Source organism: Saccopteryx bilineata, chromosome 3 (assembly GCF_036850765.1).
Source record: "Saccopteryx bilineata isolate mSacBil1 chromosome 3, mSacBil1_pri_phased_curated, whole genome shotgun sequence".
In the NCBI taxonomy this organism is placed as follows: domain Eukaryota; kingdom Metazoa; phylum Chordata; class Mammalia; order Chiroptera; family Emballonuridae; genus Saccopteryx; species Saccopteryx bilineata.
The window spans coordinates 288,055,199-288,074,973 of record NC_089492.1 but is presented as its reverse complement, the minus strand read 5'-3'; the positions used below and the strand labels follow the sequence as shown (position 1 = coordinate 288,074,973).

The 19,775-nt window shown below is 50.0% G+C and overlaps 1 non-coding gene across 1 annotated transcript; it reads right to left on the bottom strand.

Annotated features, from left to right (window-relative positions):
* Positions 1-2,635: 2,635 nt before the first annotated feature.
* On the bottom strand, positions 2,636-2,711 carry TRNAS-AGA (transfer RNA serine (anticodon AGA)). Its single transcript has one exon. It is a non-coding gene; the product is annotated as a tRNA-Ser (tRNA).
* Between the last annotated feature and the right edge of the window lie 17,064 nt (positions 2,712-19,775).

The window sequence follows — 19,775 nt, the reverse complement described above, 5'->3', positions numbered from 1 at the left end:
GTATTTGTCATCTCCGACTGATTCTTTTTTATACTTGCTATTCCTTTATTTAGGTGTTCATAATGACCATCCATTGTTGTTCTAAGATCCCTAAGCATCCTTACAATCATTATTTTGAACTCCGCTTCTGGAAGTTTGATTATTTCCATATCACTCAGTTCATCTCCTGAAGGTGTCTCTTGTGGTTTCATTTGGATTGCACTCCTTTGTCTTCTCATTGTCTGTTTTATTTGTAGAGTTGGTTGAGTCTAGGCTTGGTGTTGTCTGCCTCCAGTTTTCAGTTGTGTTATTTCTAGGTCTTCTTGGGTTGGTATCAGCTGTTATCTGTAATCACTTTCGGATTTGGGCAGCTTTGAAGTCTTGATTTGTTTGTTTTCTTAACAGGTGATAGTCTTGTTTACTGATCTCACCAGGGGGCTTCCTTGAAACTGTATCCAGGAATGCAATGGGTGTAACCTGAGACTCTGAAGGTCTCTTTAGCCAACTAATCTCCCTGGGGGCAGAGTGTTTTCTCAGCTTCAGTAGGGGGAGGTGTATCTCAGATTTTCATGGAGACCTGAGTTACTGCCCCTTCTCCCCACTTCTTGTTTTCAGCTGTGTCTTGTTGCGCTGATTGGAGCTGGATAGATGTCTGGAGATCTCTGATCCAGAAGCAATTCAGCTGTGTTTTGTGAAAGGTTCAGTCCCTCCCTCAGCTATGGCCGCCTCCAGCACGGATGAGTCAGCTTTTTTAGGTCGTCTCCTTCATTCCTTAGCCCCTCACAATCTGTCCCTCTCTCTTTCCTTTCCACTTGGGAGATAAGCTGGTCTTTTCAACACACCTCGCTCCCTGGTCGCCAGGCAAGTGGCTGTGAGCAGTAGTTTCTTCTCTTTTCCCTTGTGTGAGATCCCCTCTGGGCTCTCAGCCTCACCCCCCACCCCGTTCCTGTAAACAGGGGAGATTCAGGCGCTCTCTACCAGGTTTGTTGTGGCTTCTTCTTTGCTCCTTGGTTTTTGAGAGCTGTTCTTGCAGTTCAGAGTTGGTTTTTCATGCTGATTTTTTCTAAATTGATTTGTATTCCAGTTTGGTGGTGAGAGCTGGGCGTCTGTGCATCCGCCTACTCCGCTGCCATCTTTTTCCTCTCTCCACTTTTTGTTTTTATTGATTGATTTTAGCAAGAGAGGAAAGGAGAGAGAAAGAGCGAGAGACAGAAACATCTAGCTGTTCCTGTATGTGCCTTGACCGGGGATTGAACTGGCAACCTCTGTGCTTCAGGATGACATTCCTACCAACCCAGCTATCTGGCCAGGGCCAAATTGTATACTTTAAATGGGTGAATTTTATGGTATGTGAATTGTATCTCAAAAGAAATTTTTGAAAGATTCCTTGCATCTCTTGGCTATTTTCAATGCACCATTATATCCGTGTTTTCTTTTTAGGGTGTTGGTAAAATTTATTCATATATGAGGCTAGCCTATAATTTTCTTCTATAGTATTGTTTTTGTCCTATTTCACTATGAAGGTTCAAGCACAAGACTGAGGTATATAGTTTCCCCTCTTGTTATTCTCTAGAATAGTAGCTATAAAATAACACTTATTTTCCTTGGGCATTTAGTGACATGTGACCTTTGAACTGGAAACCTTTGGTGGGGGTGGGGGATGGGCTGAAAGCTCTTTGACCACCTGGTCTGTCTCTTTAATGATTACTAGTGGGTTCATATTTTCCAATTCTTCTTGAATTTTATTAGTTTCTATTCTTCTAAAAAAAAAAACCAACAAATCTGCCTGTTCATCTGAGTTTTATACTTTTTGGCACATGTTTTATTCATAATGTAATCTAATTTTTATATATTAAAATTCATAAAAATCTAATTTTTATTATATGCAAGCATGGGCCTGTTGATTCTTTCTTTCTTTCTTTCTTTCTTTCTTTCTTTCTTTCTTTCTTTCTTTCTTTTTACAGAGACAGAGAGAATCAGAGAGAGAAACAGATAGGGACAGACAGGAATGGAGAGAGATGAGAAGCATCAATCATTAGTTTTTCTTGCGACACCTTAGTGTTCATTGATTGCTTTCTCATATGTGCCTTGACCGGGACCTTCAGCAAACCGAGTAACCCCTTGCTCGAGCCAGCGACCTTGGGTCCAAGCTGGTGAGCTTTGCTCAAACCAGATGAGCCCGCGCTCAAGCTGGCGACCTCAGAGTCTCGAACCTGGGTCCTCTGCATCCCAGTCCAACACTCTATCCACTGCGCCACTGCCTGGTCAGGCGGCCTGTTGATTCTTAATGCTGGTATTAATGTCTTCTCTTTCTTCATAACTCTTTTTTTTTTCTTTTTTTTTTTTTGCATTTTTCTGAAGCTGGAAACAGGGAGAGACAGTCAGACAGACTCCCGCATGCGCCCGACCAGGATCCACCTGGCATGCCCACCATGGGGCGATGCTCTGCCCACCAGGGGGCGATGCTCTGCCCATCCTGGGCGTCACCATGTTGCGACCAGAGCCAGTCTAGTGCCTGAGGCAGAGGCTACAGAGCCATCCCCAGCGCCCGGGCCATCTTTGCTCCAATGGAGCCTTTGGCTGCGGGAGGGCAAGAGAGAGACAGAGAGGAAGGTGCGGTGGAGGGGTGGAGAAGCAAATGGGCGCTTCTCCTGTGTGCCCTGGCCGGGAATCGAACCCGGGTCCTCTGCACTCTAGGCCGACGCTCTACCGCTGAGCCAACCGGCCAGGGCTCTTCATAACTCTTCTAAGTGGCTTGTCTTCCTCTAGCAGACTTCAACCATTCCATCCTTGTAACCTGTGCATCTAAGGCAATCAACTTCCCTGTATTACTTGAACTGCAAAGAAGCTTTGAGATGTGCCATTTTCATTGCTAATTCTAAATATTTAATAATGTCTAGTTGTATTTCTCTCTGCATATTTCTTGGATTGTGGAAAAGATTTTTTTTTTCTTAAACCTACCATAAAAATAACTTCTGAATCAGTTGCCCTGTGGTCAGAGAATATGGTCTACATTATAACAATTCCATACATTTTACTGAGACTTCTAGTGGATCAACTTTTACTAATGTTCTATATGGACTTGAAAAGGGTATATAGTGCCCAGTAATCAAGTAGTGATCTACAGATGTTACGTGAATAGAGAATATATAATCATATTATTCAAAGTCTCACCTTTACTTTTTTAGTTCATTTGATATATTGATACATTTATTTTAAAATTCTTTTCAGTTTAAGGTGGAGGAGGGAGACTGTATTTTTTCTTCAGATAATAGAAAATTTTGTTGCTGGACCTGAGGCTGCTGGTTCCAGCCTCCTGAATACTGTGCCTACTTTTGGGTGGACCTGGGAGGAAAGGTCTCACACATTCATAAGAAGTGGGACGTGGCCCTGGCTGGTTGGCTCAGTGGTAGAGCGTCGGCCTGGCGTGCAGAAGTCCCGGGTTCTATTCCCAGCCATGGCACACAGGAGAAGTGCCCATCTACTTCTCCACCCCTCCCCCTCTACTTCCTCTCTGTCTCTCTCTTCCCCTCCCGCAGCCGAGGCTCCACTGGAGCAAAGATGGCCCGGGCGCTGGGGATGGCTCCTCGGCCTCTGCCCCAGGCACTAGAGTGGCTCTGGTCGCAAGAGAGCGACGCCCCAGAGGGGCAGAGCATCGTCCCCTGGTGAGCAGAGCGTCGCCCCCTGGTGGGCGTGCCGGGTGGATCCCGGTCGGGCGCATGCGGGAGTTTGTCTGACTGTCTCTCTCCGTTTCCAGCTTCAGAAAAATACAGGAAAAAAAAAAAAAGAAGTGGGACATGCCGGACGACACCTCCTGGGCCACACCTTGCGGGGAGGTGCCATCTCTCGGGGCCCGCCATCCTCTGCTCCTGCATCCAAAGGGAGTTGCTCCTCTCTGCCGATCAGGGTCTTCCCTGCCTCCCCCACTCGGGCCCCTCAACACCACACCCTTTTCATGGTTTGGACCCTGACCATTGGGGGACCACACTTTCTTTCCAGTAAATATAGGACATTTCTAAAAACTTGACCAAGTACAGGTTGTAATGACTCTTAGTCAATCACATGAAATTGATATAATACAGATCATGTTCTTTAACCATGTGTAATTAATTTAGAACCCCACAAGCCTAACAAGACCCCCCCCCTCTACCCTCCATAGCCAGGTCTATGAAATACAGTGTGTCTGTAAAGTCATGGTGCACTTTTGACCGGTCACAGGAAAGCAACAAAAGATGATAGAAATATGAAATCTGCACCAAATAAAAGGAAAACTCTCCCAGTTTCATACCTATTCAGTGCAGTTTGATGTGGGTTCACGCACAGATTTTTTAGGGCTCCTTAGGTAGCTATCCCGTATAGCCTCTACAGACTCGTCACTGACTGATGGCCTACCAGAACGGGGTTTCTCCACCAAACTGCCGGTTTCCTTCAACTGCTTATCCCACCGAGTAATGTTACTCCTATATGGTGGCGCTTTGTTATAAATGCACCGATGTTCACATTGCACTTTGGTCACAGATTCGAATTTAGCGAGCCACAGAACACACTGAACTTTCCTCTGTACCGTCCACATCTCGACTGGCATGGCCGTGGGCTGCTCTGCTGTATACACGGTGTTACGTCATCATCTGCGCATGCGCACATGCTGCCACATCATCCTACAGAAACTGGGAGGGTTTTCCTTTTATTTGGTGATTTCACATCTCTATCGTCTTTTGTTGCTTTCCTGTGACCAATCAAAAGTACACCATGACTTTACAAACACACTGTAACGACAACAGGCAGATTGACAGGAGAAGGGGTATACAAGTTGATTCACTGTTAATATGGTGTGCATGGGCATCACAGAAACAAAACGGAGGCTACCCCCAAAGGAGGTAAGGTGTGAAAGCTCATAGACCATCTCAGCTGGGAAAGGGGAGAGGGAAGATCCACCTCTCCCGGAGAGGAAGTGGTTTCTAGGGAAGATGGACGGGCCCTGGGGGCAACAGATGGGAGGCAGGAGAGTGTGTGACAGAGTTTGTCAGGCTGTGGTGTCGCCTTCTAGTCTCCTCTCCTGTGACAAGAGTCCATCTTCCCTGGTTTATGAAACCCCTGGAAGTTCCTCTTGGAGGACTGTGTTTAGGCAGGTCAGGGCATTTGGAGAGAGCCTTTCCCTGCCTTGGCTGTTTTTTTTCCAAGAGCCTTCAGCTCAGAATAAGATGTCAGAGCAGCATAGGTGGGGGGCAGGGTGCCCTGACCTGCCTCACTGACAATGCACAGGACAGGCGCTGCATAGACATGATTATTTGCATCGACCCTCCTCCTGCCCTGAGTCTCTGAAGGCAGGGGTTGCCGAGGTCCACTCTAGCTCTCTGACTGCCATCACTTCTGGGGGCTCTGTTGTTTATTTCCTGGTGCCCGCAAGGTATCCTCTCCTGAGAGCCCATGTCCCCCTGGGTCCTGCTGCCGTACCTCATGGCCTTGTCCCCGTGGGGCTCCATCCCGTCCCGGCTGCCCACGCAGGGCTGGCCACTGAGCCTGGCTCAGTTTCGTCGGAGGTGCTGTTTTATTCAGGATTTTTATAAACTTGTTTTGTGCATGGCTTCTGACTCGCCCTCTGTACCACCCACCTCCACGGGGCAAAAGGAAACGAAGCCCTTTACGATGTTTCCCTCTTTTTTTTACACTGGAAAATTGGCAGTGACGGGGCTTCAAAATGAGTCGGAAAGTCTGTGTTGGGCTGGCCACGCGGCCCCTGCGAGGGCGGGGGAGGGTGACAAGTTCGTTTGTGGAGAACTGCAGAGCCAGAGCCGTGTTTCCCTGGCCCCACGTCAGCATCCCGGCGACACCGAGATGCCATCTCGTCCTGGAGTGTTCCTGGTGCCAGGACCGGGGCTCCAGGGTGGAGGGCGTGAAGTTCAGTGATAGGAGTCAGCGTGGCGGAGAGCAGAGGCGGGAACTTGAATTCCATCATGATGTGGTTGGTTACTCTGCTCTCCTCGTAACACTTTGCTTTCAGAGCAGATGTCCCCCAGCGTCACCTCTTTCCGGGACGAGCTGATGTTAGGATGTCACAGTATCTGTAAGAAGTGTGGAGAGAGTTGACGGTGTCGGGGGGATGGATTTGACCGATCCAGGTCACAGAAACAGTGTGATGGAGAGGCGGCAGTGCCGGAAAGTTGGCCTAGGACAGCAAGGGGGGAGAGGAACCCTTCCCTTACCTGGAACTGGTCTCCCAGGGCAAGGACACCTGGACAGAAAGGTGAGCCAGCTACCTGAGTTCAAAGCCAGCTCCTCCCCTCACAAGGTGTCAATCCCTGATCTCAGTCTCAGGACATAAGTCTATGTGAGATCCGCTCCTTAAGTTAAATGAACTTGGCCCTGGCCGGTTGGCTCAGTGGTAGGGTGTCGGCCAGCACATGGATGTCTCAGGTTTGATTCTTGGCCAGGGCACACAGGAGAAGCGCCCATCCGCTTCTCCACCCCTCCCCCCTTCTCCTCTCGCAGCCATGACTCAGTTGGTTTTAGTGAGTTGGCCCGGGCACTGAGGATGGCTTCATGGCCTCTGCCTTAGGCACTAAAAAGAACAAACAAAACGGCTCTGTTGCTGAGCAAGGGAGCAAGGCCCCAGATAGGCAGAGCATCGCCCCCTGGTGGGCATGTTGAGTGGATCCCGGTTGGGGTGCATGTAGGAGTCTCTCTGCCTCCCTGCTTCTCACTGGAAAAAAAAAGAAAAAGTTGAATGAACACACCATGGACCCAAGAAGACTGACAGGGAGAGGGGCACGCTCTGCAGGGCTGAGTGACTGAGCTAGGAGTGGGCAGAGCTGAGCTGGACTTGGGAGCTGTGGCCGCACGCCCTACTCCATGGAGGGGAGACAAGGCTCCTACAAAGGCCTGGAAACATTATTATGGACCATGGGGGAGAGAGAACTCCACACCGAGTATGGTGGTGCCATCGTTTCCAATGCCTACACTGTACAGGGGTAAGGACATCTGCAATGCCACCTTCTGAAAGGGAGAGTCTCAGGGCTCTGTGGAGGCCGTGTTCTGGAGTGGGTCTCAGGTTGCCCCAGCGGTCCTGAGGCAGCCGGAGGCGGGCCAGCAGCTGGTATCCTGGGAGGGACCGCAGAACGACCCCCAGGCCAAGAGCAAGTTCTCGGGCCAGTGCACTGGGACCAGGAACACGCACATAGCGGTCAAAACTACCCACCTGGACGGAGAGCCAGTCTCCTCCTTGTCCCATGACTTGAAGTGTTTTCTTGGTTTTCCACCGGACGCCTTGAGTGCTATATGTTGTCCGAGAGAGAATTCTTACAATAAAGGACAGTGTCTGAAGATGAACTATACATCTGTAGAGTTGTGAGGAGACAAGCATTCTGGGTGCTTCCAGCACGAAGGCCCCCCTCTGCTTTCCTGCCCTCAAAGACGGCCTCACCTCTCGTCAGTGTGTTTAACAAACGCCCCGCCACCTTGCCCAGCCACCCGGGGAGCACCAGCCCCGGGAATTCTCTTCTGTCTGGAAAGAAGCCCACAAACTGTTTAACCAACTCCTCCAGGGGTCCTCCTTCGGGGAAGCCACAGGCCACAGGAGGCAGCCAGGTGCCCTTTCTCCCCAAGTCGAGCAGGGTCTGTCCGTACCCTGGAGCCGGCCGGCCAAGGGCCCAGCTCAGGTCGCCGGGTGGGTCAGCTGCTTCCAGGACACGGGCCCTCGAGGGAGGAACTGGGCTGTGTCTGAAGAGTCAACTGCTGCCACCCAGGTGCCTGTGGAACAGGGGTGGGGGTGGGGTCTGACCCACAGAGCCTCCTCGATAAACAAGTTAAATGGAGTAAAAGAAAATCTCTTGAAGAAGGAGAACAACGTGGGCTGTGTTGGGGCCACCGGCGGGACTTTGCTCAGCAGTTAGCAACTCTTTTCAACAGAGAAAGGATCATGGAGCTCTTCAGGAGGTTTCCAAGAAACAGAAAAATAGTCTCGATTCAAGTTCGGTAAATAATGAGGTGTCTGTCTGTTGGCAACTCAAATGTTGGGGGTCAGCGAAGCTGGAAGTGTGTGTGGGGTGAATGCACTTGAAGAGGCCGGTGCATTGAAGGCACAAACAAAGCCCTTTAATTAATACGGACAGAGGAAGCATCCCGGTGGGGGGGGGCCGAGGGGAGATTTGTGGCAGTAGGAGGGTCCAGGGACCCTTGCGGTCAAGTGGAAATGAGCACAGAGCCCTTTGCATCCAAAGTCTGCTTGGGGACACAGTGCCACACTGAGTGATGCAAGAGACCTGTCACTTCTGTTCCGGGGGAGTTTGGAAGGCACCTAAGTGATGTTGGGGAAGTCAGATGTCGGGGAGCAATGCTTTAAATTGTGCAAAGACCCCCAAGGAGAGCCCAGAGTCATCAAGAAATCTTTCAGGTCTGCTGTCCTATACATTCCTGAGGCAGTCCCTTCCTGGACAAGAACTGTCTATCTCAGGGGATTCTTCCAAGCCCGTAATCACTACAAAAATCCTTCTTTAGTCATGAGGAGACTTGGGACTCATCGCTGAGTCATGACTCTGGGTTTGAAAGCATCCCTGTAATCCATGGAAGTGGCAGTCTGAGAGAGCGAGAAAGAGGGAGAGAGAGAGGGAGAGGGAAGGAGAGAGGGAGAGAGAGAAAGGGAGGGAGGGAAAGAGAGAGAGAGAAGGAGGGAGACAGGGAGAGGGAGAGAGGAAGAGAGGGAAAGAGAGAGGGAGAGAGAGAGAGGGAAGGAGGGAGGGAGGGAGAGGGAGGGAGGGAGGAAAAGAGAGAGAGGGAGGGAGGGAAAGAGAGAGGAGGGAGAGAGGGAGAGGGAGGGAGGGAGAGAGGGAGAGGGAGGGAGGGAGAAAAGGAGAGAGAGAGGGAGGGAGAGAGAGAGAGGGAGGGAGAAAGGGAGAGAGGGAGAGGGAGGGAGGGAGAAAAGGAGAGAGAGAGGGAGGGAGAGAGAGAGAGGGAGGGAGAAAGGGAGAGAGGGAGAGGAGGAGGGAGGGAGAAAGAGGGAGAGGGAGAGGGAAAGAGAGAGGGAGGCAGGCTTTCACCCAGAACATTCAGTACTTGGGTGGCATATTTTATTTAGAAGACTGTGCGGGGGTGGTTGCTCTCTAACTCGTTTTTATTACAAAAGGAGCACCTGATCACTGTAGAACATCAGCCGCCCCCGCAGAGACGACTGAAATGAGTAAGGAAAAGGTCAGTGTCACCTGCTCCCACCCCAGTACCATGGCCCAAGGACACACACTATTGCTGTACAGGTCATTCCGGCCTGTTTCTCTGCTTGTACAAACCCCCGGAAGTGTGCCCCCCCCCCCCCGTGAGCTTCTAATGATAAAATTAAGACCCAGCGTTAAACATTCCTTTCTCTTGAGCTATAGATCATAGCTCAGCACTGGTTTGAACTGTGATCTAAACCAGAACGCCTTCTCTCAGGGAAGACTGCCACGCCACATGCCAAGTGCTGGAGTCGGAGCCGTGCTCGGACCTCGGTCCAACCCGCGCCTGCTGAGGTTCTGGCGTTAGCGAGCCAAACCCCCCGCCGGGTTGGAGTCCGGCAGCTCCGGGAAGGAGGCGTGAGGGCCTGGGACGCAGGGAGGCCCCAGGAGCCCAAAGGGCGTTCTTTCCAACCAGTTCAAACTTTTGATGATTTTTAGAGGGAACCTACAAGGAAATAGAGTACTGCAGTGATTTCATTTAAGGCTGAAAGACAGAGGGGGTCATGCGTTAAAAGAAGTTCCAGGAAGCAGAGAGGTCCGTTTCTAAACCCATCCATGTCTTGCGGGGGCGTGGTGTCTCCAGGGGTGGTCACAGGGCCATCTGGCCGGAAGCACCCGGGTGTCCGTTCACCTTGCAGCCCCAGACATAATCAGAGTCTGGGAGAGTAGTGACCAGCATTTCTAATAGCCCCCCAGTTGGACCTTTGTCCCACCAAAATGGAAACATCATTATCTAAGAGGACAGAAGAAGGCAGAGCCCCATCTCTGTCCCTGGGGCTTATTTCCAGCCAAGAGATGGGAAGGGGGACACAGGAGGCCTCAAAGCCGCGCTCAGCCTGGTGTACACGTGGCAATGGGTGCAAGGTAGAGGCCTCCCAGGCGGAGGCGATTGGGACTTCCGAAGCCACAGTAAGCAGCTTTTGCTGTTGCAGATCAGTTGCTCTCAGTTAACAAGTGCGGGGTATGGGCTGAGCGCTAAGGATGTGCTGAGCGCCCTGGGGCAGACAGCCTCGCTTAGGGACTACAGAGCAGCATCAATGAAATGATATCGAGCAGCAGAAGCCGCTGCACCAAGTCTTGTGGGACAGACAGGTGGGTTCAGAGGAGCCAGAGGAAGGTTAGAGAGGTGGGGCCAGGCCTCACATACTGGTTGGGTTTGAGAACCGCACCAGGAAGCGCAGAACCAGGAGCTCCGTGAGCAGAGTGTGGTCACCGACTGGTGTGGGTCTGGGGATGTGACAGAGGATTGTGCAGGCCGAGGACAGGAGAAAGTCAGTGTAAATGGAAGGAAGCAGAGGACAGCGGGCTGGGAAAACGAGGCCACGCATTCAGGCTTTGTGGTACGGAAGGTGGCCAGAGGACACTTCCGAGCAGACATTTAGGAAGTATTCGTCTCTCTGAGCTATGGACAAGAGATCAGCTTCTGACTTAGGGACACCCCTGTAGAAGCAACTAATACCTACACCCCAAATCTCGGTGGGTTCCCATGTGGCACCCAAGTCTGCCCTGGTGATTAATCAAGCAAGGAACCGATCTGGGGGAGGAAATCAAGGGTTTGGGGTTTTGGACTAGATGAGTCTGAGGTGCCTGTTACATAGCTAATAGTTGGATACAAAAGTCTAGAGAACAGAGACCCCCCTGGAGAGACAGTGTGGGGGTGGTGTCTAAATGCTGAAGTGCCCCAAGGACCCCCTTCCCCCAGTTTGCCCAGATCCATCTCCCCTGGAAACACATCTGTTTCTTCATTCAAAACCCATCTCCAAATACCCCAATTCAAACCCCGAAGTATGGCTAAGCCCCAGGCCCCTGTCTCTAACTCTGAATGTTTTTTTCACTTGGAGGTCTTGCCAAAGTGTCTCACTCAATGATAATGAAAATACAATGTGTCAAAATGTGTGGGAGGCATCTGAAGTCAGGTTGGAGGGAAACATGTAACTTCAAATGTTTACATTAGGGAAGGGGGGGTGGCCAACACATCAACAACCCCCAAGTATTTGGCTCAAGAAGGTTAGTAAACAAACAGCAAATTAAACCCAGAGATAGTTGAAGGGAGGAAATAACACATATAAAAGCAGAAATTAGGGAACTAGACAGGCAGCATAGGATAGAGAGGATCAGTCAATTGGTTCTTTGAAGAGACTAATTGATAAACCCTTAGCAGGACTGAGCAAGAAAAAAGAGACTAAATAATTTAATATTAGGAGTGAAGAATGGGACTGCATTTGTCTGCCCAGGCTGTCATAACAAAGGCCCGCAGACTTGGGGCTTAAACAACAGACATTTATTTTCTCAGTTGGGGAGACCAGAAGTCCGAGATCAAGGTGTCGGCAGGGTTGGTTCCTCCTGAGACTGTGAGGAAGCAAAGAGCGTTCTAGGCTTCTCTCCTGGGCTTGTCGATGGCCATCTTTTCCCTGTGTCCTCACATGGTTGTCCCTCTGTGGGTGTCTGTGTGCTGATCTTCTCTGCTGATAAGGACACTGGTCATATGGGACTAGGGCCCACCCTAATGACCCCATTTTACCTTACTTATCTCTTTAAAAGCCCTCTCTCCAAATGCAGTCACAATCTGAGATATTGGGGGTTAGGGCTTCAACATGAGAACTCGGGGAGGGTGGGGAGGAGACAGTTCAGCTCATGACAGGGACATCACTACAGATCTTATAGACATCAAACAGGTCATAACAGAATAGGAGGCAATCGTATGAGAATATGAAATGACAAAAATAATCTCTAAATTAAGACAAACTGAACAGTTTCCTTGGAAAGTACATATTCCAAACTATTACAAAAGGAAATAGAAAATCTGAATAGCTTATAACCGTTCAAGAAATTGAATTCACGATTTTAAACTGTCACAAAACTCTCGGTCCAGCGGTCTCATTGGTAAGTTTTCCTACATATTTAACAAAAATACAATGCCGATCTTATCCAAATTCTTCCCGGAAATAGAAAAGAAAAGGAGGCAGAGAGAAGCTAGAATGACCTCGAAACCAAAACCTAGCAAGACATTTTTAAAAGGGAAGCTTACAGGCTAGTCTCTTAAGCAAAATCAATCAAATATGAATAGGATCATAAACCACAACTAAATTGTGGTTTTCCTTTCCTAGAAAACAATGTTGGTTTATCATTTCATAACTATCAGTCAATGCAATTTACCACATTAACCGTCAAAGGAAGAACAATTATGAACCTACCAATGAATTTTTTTAAAGCCTTTGATTAAATTCAATACTCACATGTGAGAAAAATTCTTAACACATAGAAATAGAAGAGAGCTTCCTCAATATGATAGGAATGCCTGCAAAAAACCTACATCGTGCTCTGGGTGGAATGTTGAAAGATTTTCCTCCGAGATTAGGAATGAATGAGGAGGTCTGCTGTTGACCACACCTCTATTAGGTGTTGCTTTAGAGGTCCTAGATAGTGACAAGGCAAGAAAAGGAGAGACAAGAGATACCAACTGGAAAAAAAAAGGGAGAAACTGTGTTTATTCACTGACAACATGTCTGGATAGATATATATATCAATATATATATATAGATATATATACATATATATCTATATATATATCATATATAACCTAAAAGGATCATAACAAATTATTAAAATTACTCAGTGAGTTTGGCAAGGTTGCTAGGTATAAGAGAAATGTAGAAATATTGTATTTAAATCTTTTTTTTTTTTTTTTTTTTTTTTTTTTTTTTTTTTTTTACAGAGGCAGAGATAGACAGGGACAGACAGACAGGAACAGAGAGAGAGATGAGAAGCATCAATCATCAGTTTCTTGTTGCGTGTTGCGACTTCTTAGTTGTTCATTGATTGCTTTCTCACATGTGCCTTGACCGTGGGCCTTCAGCAGACCGAGTAACCCCCTGCTGGAGCCAGGGACCTTGGGTCCAAGCTGGTGAGCTCTTTGCTCAAGCCAGATGAGCCCGCGCTCAAGCTGGCGACCTCGGGGTCTCGAACCTGGGTGCTTCCGCATCCCAGTCCGACGCTCTATCCACTGTGCCACCACCTGGTCAGGCTAGAAATATTGTATTTATAGATACTAGTAACAAACTGAAAATGGAAATAAAATCAAGTACATGGGAATAAATAAAAGATATGTAAGTCCTGTATACCATAACACATTGTTGAAATTTTTAATGATCTAAAAAAATGGAGGTATATATTTAATGTTCATTGATTAGATGCTGCAAAAACTTTAATTCTCTCCAGATTAATCTATCATATTAAAATCTGAGCATTTTAAAAGGCCAGAGCTTGCCCTGGCCATTTGGCTCAGTGGTAGAATATTGGTCCAGTGTGTGGAAATCCCGGGTTTGATTCCCAGCCCAGGGCACACGGTAGAAGCACCCATCTTCTTCTCTACCCTTCCCCTTCTCCTTACTCTCTGTCTCTCTCTTCCCCTCCCGCAGCCAAGGCTCCACAGGAACAAAGTTGGCCCCAGGTGCTAAGGACAGCTCCATGGCCTCCACCTCAGGCACTAGAATGGCTCCAGTTGCAATGGAGCAAGGGCCCAGATGGGCAGAGCATCGCCCCCGGTGGGCTTGCTGGGTGGATCCCAGTCAGGCACATGTGGAATTCTGTCTCTCTGCCTCCCTACTTCTCACTTCAGATAAATAAATAAATAGCCAGAGCTTAAAAAGAAATCTGTGTCATGGATATTAAAAGACCAATCCTTAAACATGCACATTAAAGGGCCAAGAACTGTCAGAAAACACTAAAAGAGGCACAATGTTGGAGAACTTACTCTACCAGACACAGACATATAAAACTATGTACACAAAGGCAAATGAACCAACCGAACAGAAGAGTCCAGAAGCAGACCCCTCACATATAGCTACTTGATTTGTGGCAAAGATGATACTGTAGAATAGTGAGAAAAGGGCATATTTTTCATTAAATGGTGTTTAGTCAAGCAGACATTCCTATGAAAAAATACATACAAATACTTACCCCAAAATGCCACTTCTGGGTACATGTCCAAAAGAAATGCCTACATAGGCATTCCAAAAACTTGTGTTACAATGTCCATAGCAGCATTATTATAATGGCCCTAAAATAGAAATGGCCCCGACATCTATCAACAGAAGGATGGATGGACATCAGAGGATACATTCATGCAAGGGAATAGATGTAGTTATGAAAACAAGCTAGAGCTACGTGCACAGCGTGGATGAGTCTGCAAAGCAAAATGATCAACAACAAAAATAACTAGACACAAAAGAACACACACTTCCGATTGCATTGACACCAAGTTGTTGTTTTTTTTGTTGTTTTGTTTTTTTGTTTTTTTCATTTTTCTGAAGCTGGAAACAGGGAGAGACCGTCAGACAGACTCCTGCATGCGCCTGACCGGGATCCACTTGGCACACCCACCAGGGGCGACGCTCTGCCCACCAGGGGGCGATGCTCTGCCCATCCTGGGCGTCACCATGTTGCGACCAGAGCCAGTCTAGCGCCTGAGGCAGAGGCCACAGAGCCATCCCCAGCGCCCGGGCCATCTTTGCTCCAATGGAGCCTTGGCTGCGGGAGGGGAAGAGAGAGACAGAGAGGAAAGCGCAGCGGAGGGGTGGAGAAGCAAATGGGCGCTTCTCCTGTGTACCCTGGCCGGGAATCGAACCCGGGTCCTCCGCACGCTAGGCCGACGTTCTACCGCTGAGCCAACCAGCCATGGCCGACACCAATTTTTTTAAAATGCTAAGCTACATCCTAGAGTTTAGGGATGCATGCTGTAGCACCCAACCACTCGGGGCTGCCAGTCTGCAAACCTTCCTGTCCACCGGGAAGCAAGGAGCATGCCTGCCTCCGAGTGTCACTAAACACACTGCTTAGTTCAGTTGCCTTTTTCTTTCTTTCCTTTGTTTTTGGTAGTAAGACTTTCCAGGTGAAAAGTGCATTGATCTGAATCCTGGTGCAAGAGCACACTGCCACGTTTAGTAGCCCTGTGTACCTAGGCTCACCTGCATTCACCTGTACCAGCAGTAAAAGGCTCCCAGCACGATGACAGTCCCACCTCCAGCACCCAGGGCAGTCCTCCACCAGTAGGGGCAGGAAGTTGGTAAATGAATGCCCCAGCTCCCCATCGTCCAGTGGGACAAGGATAAAGCTTGTTCCATATGGCTTCCCAGAGGGCCCCAGCAGGGCTGAGCTCCAAGTGCCCCCATTGGTGACTGGGTCATTCACGTAACTGTTGTTAGCTTTTCTCCCTGCCCCAGCTCACTGGCCTTCATCCTGCTTCTGGGACCACTGCCCCCATAGAGTGCAGGCTTTTGGGGAAACCCGGACAGTGTTATGTATACATGCGTCACAGCTATTTTTTTTTAATAGCCAAAAAGCAATGAACTTGAGTCAGAGTAGTGATTACCTCTCAGCAAAGGCTGAGAAAAGGGGGCAGTGATATGATGGCGTGGGAGGGGGGGAGTTTCTAGTGAGCTGGCAAATGGTTCACATCCACCTGGCTGTGCTCACACATGTGCGATAAATCGCTGAGCTATTCACTTTGTCTCTTGCACTTTTCTGTGTTGTAGTTCAAAATATAAGAGCTTTGTAACTCACAGGCATTAAGATGAAAGAGTCAAACCATCTGAAAATTTATTTTAAATGTAGTAGCTGTGTGAACAATGGTTAAGGGTTAGAGAGTTGGTTAGTAGATTCCTGATTATAGTAAATTGAACAAGTAGATAAAACACACACACACAAAATAATCCCACTGGGAACTTTAAAGATCCCAGCAAGTGTGATCCCCTGGGAGAGGATCTCAAAACTTCCCCAGAGCACGGCTGGGACTTCTCTGTGAGTGTTGGGTGCTCACTATTCTCTTAGGGGGACAGCAAATCAAAGCTGAGCTTGGGAGAGGGTGGTTCCCATGCAGTGACCGCAGCTTCCTGAACAAAGGCCTTGGGCTCCCTGGTGCCCTCGTCTGCCAGGTCCCAGAAGCGTCCCAGTAGGCTAGCTGGAGGGAACCCACTGAAATACAGGGTGCTAAATACTGCCTGGAACATATTTGTCTATAAATATTATTCACTGTTTATCTGAAATTCAAGTGCAACTGGGCATCCTGCATTTTCTCTGGGGATTCTGTGTCCCGATGGGGCTCTCTTCCAGCCCATGGACAGGAAGGCCACGGCTACCCGGAGTGCCAACCTCCCCTGGGGCCACTGCCTTGGTTCTGGAACCTGAGTCCACACCCTTTGGCTCTCGCACTGCCGGACACCCAGGTCCCGAGGCCTTGCTCCGGCTCTGCTCGGAATCCAGCCACAGCAACCTGGACAGTCCAGAGTGTGGGGCTGCCTCCACAGGCTCCCTGTACAGAGGAGGGCAGATGTTTGGGAATCAGAATCCATTTTCCTTGCTGAAATAATGTAAAGAAATTCCCAACCCAGCCAATGAGGATGTTTTAACCTGTAATGTACCTGTGCAGACGCAGGTAAACAGCACAACTTCAACCAACAGACTCCTCTGTATGTGGATCAACTGCATGTGTCTGGGTGCCTGTCTGCCCTGCGGGGTGCTCAGGAGGGCATGGAGGGGGTGGGGCTGCCAGGTCCTCCGGGAGCTTGTAATGCAGCGCCATCCAAGAACCAGCACGGTTGTGGCTCTTTCCCTATAGAAACATATATACTTTCTGGGTGTGAATGCAGAGTCCCGGCATGGCTGTTGTTCCCCCAGCGGGAGCAGCTTTGACAATAGTGTCTGTGTGTGCGTGCGCGCGCGCGCAAGTGCATGCATATGCATGTGCCTGTGCAAACCAGTGTGCATACGTGAGTGTGCATGCATACATCCTGTGTGGGTTGCACCTGTGTGTGTGTGAGTGAAAAACATCATGGACCAGAAGACATCAATAGCTCCTTAGCTCCACAAAATTAAGAGAAGGCATCAGTGTTGACATTTGTGTACACACGCATGCGCACACACATGCGCACATGCCTGTGGTTCTGTACCTGCCGGGATCTTCTGAACCAGGAACCGAAGGGCAGCGCCCCTGATAAGCCACCAGTGGGAGGGCAGGGGTGACTGGAGAGGAGGAGGTCGCAGTCCTGAGGAGACTGAGGAAGAGGCGGGAGCCCAGGGTGCGAGGTGTGAGGCTGGTGTCCCCCGGAAGGCATGTGTGCCCCCAAGCCAGACAGGCCCTCGCACAAGGCTGCGGGAGGCATGGGCTGGGCTTGGGGGTCACGCAGCCCTGCGTTCCAGCCCCCGTTCCCACACGGACTGTGGGGACTCACCCTCTGGCTTCGGATCAAACACACACGGAGGGGTTAATACCCCACGCATAAAGTTAGGATAATTACAGGAGGCTTAAAGTGCATAAACCTTAATTAGGGCCAGGCCCACGATCTGATATTAAAAATAATGTTATTCACACACACACAAAAATTACGTGGCTGTGTGCTTAGCAGGAAAAATTGACCAAAAAAGTGCATTCACACAAAGTAAAAAGAAAACTTCCACCGAAGTGCGAATAGTCGCCAGGTTGGAAATGGCTCGAAAAGCGTCGTCTCTTCTTTGCTCTGGAGCTGGAGACATTCGCAGTCTCTCCCCAGCTGGCCAGGAAAGGTGGGGCTCTTCCACCACCTCGTGGACACCCCGAGAAAGCAGGTGAGCTGCCTGCGGCCGTCGCCCTGGGACGCTGGCGCCCAGGCCCTCCATGCCCGCTTTCTTCTTGCGGGTTGGCTCAGCGGTTCTCCCCGCGCTCGGGGGCGGGCGTAGGGACACTGTCCCCACGCACTCGGTCCCCGAGCTGAGCTTTCTCATCAGCCGCCGCCTCCTGCGGGCTTGGGGGTTGGGAGGTTTCAGGGTGGGAAGGGGCCGAGACTAACTCAGCCAAAACTGATATAAAATTGAGTCCAATGAGGTCACTGGCACAGTTGCTTTGGGTCTGTCTGGCTCGGCCTCTTTAGGATAATCCTTACCGGTTGCCCCCCCTTTTCTCCCCCTCTTCTCTAGGTTGCCGCTGGGGGAATGGGCGACTCCTGCGACCCCCTGGGGTTGTGGGCCAGGCCTTCCTGTACCCTGCAGGGCCCCTGATGGGTTCAACTGTCCGGTTGCTGGGGCCCGCCTGGCCCTGCAGAGCCCTCAGTGGTTCTTTCCTTGTCTGCTCCCAGCCTGGCTGTCCTTCCACGCGGTGTGTGTGGGGGGAAGCAGCCCCACTCGGACCACCCTCCTGAGAAGCCACTGCCCATTTCAGCTCAAGTAGGGAAACTAGTCTCACCACACCCTCTGCCCCCTGCCCCAGCCAGGCTGGGGTTCCTACCTTGGTTGGGGCAGCTCAGCCCAAAACAGACTCCTTTCTGGACTGGGGGAAGCCCAAGCCAGGGCCCTCAGGGGTCCTCCCGACACTAAGCTCCACCTGCTGGGCGCCCCTCTCCCTCCTGCCTTTGCCAGCCTCCCACTGGGGCCGGTTTCCTCCACACTCAGGGTCTCCTTCCACTCCTGCCCCTGTCTGGACCTAAGCCCGTCTCCACTGGGGAGGAATGCCCCACTCAGGGCTGGTCCTGGCCGGTGAAGCAAGGGGGGCTTGAATCCTCTAATTTCGGAAGGCTCTCACTTTGGAAGGTTCAAAATAGTCGAAGGAATTTTTTTTAAAGTCCGTTCTCAACGATACTTACATTTCAAGCCTTCTCGCTTTCTACAAAATCCTGTTTTGAATATTAACTTTTGTCTTCATAGCTTTTCTGACCATCCCCACCTCCCACCCTCCTGCTCCCACCCTCAAGCAGATAAAAGCTAAAGAGGCAGCTGGTCACCCCACTTCCTCCTCGTCCCTGGGGAGGGGGTGGCCATGTCACTGAGTCTTAGACATGGAATGTTGTTCTCTTGCAAGCCTGGCTGGGACAGAGCCGGGTGGGAAGGACCCGGAGTCTGAATGACTGCGTGGAGGTCCCCCCACCCCCAGCAGGGATACTCTTTTGACTTCACTTGGGCCAAAAGTAAACCTCTATTGTGATGAGCACCTTAGATGTCGAGGTTTATCAGTCAAATAGCAGGTCATTTGTGTGTAAATGCAAAACAGAAAAAAAATGGCTATTTAAACTATTGTTTTACTCCTGTTTAGAGAAAAAAATAAGATAGAACCAGGTTCTGGTGGCTCTCCCTGCTGATGTCGCTGACCACCGTCTGGCTTCAGTTTACTGTGTGCAGGACCGCCTCTGATGGAGGTACTTGGATGCCTCAAAGGCCCTTCAAACTCACCCTGTCCCAGAGCCAGCCTGTAAGTCTCAGCCCCCAGCCACCCTGCTCTCCTCTTACAAGTGAGCCTCCTTTCCTGCACACCAGGTGCCAGGATCTTCTTGGCCCCGCCCACCCTCCTTCCCAGACCCCCACCTTCAATCTGTCACCAAGTCACCTCGGTTTTACCTCCTAAATGTCTCACCCTTCACCATCGCCCCCAGCCTCTCCCACCTGGGCCAGTCTGTGAGCTCCTACTGGGTGTACCTGACTGGTCCTCCTGCCCCTCCCATACATTTTCTACCCTCACCTCTGTGATTTTTGCAAAACACAAGTATAATTCACATCACCTGCTCTCCTGCACGGAACATTTTTAAGATTCACCTTGTTCCTACAAAATGAGAGCAGCCCACTGGGCCTGTA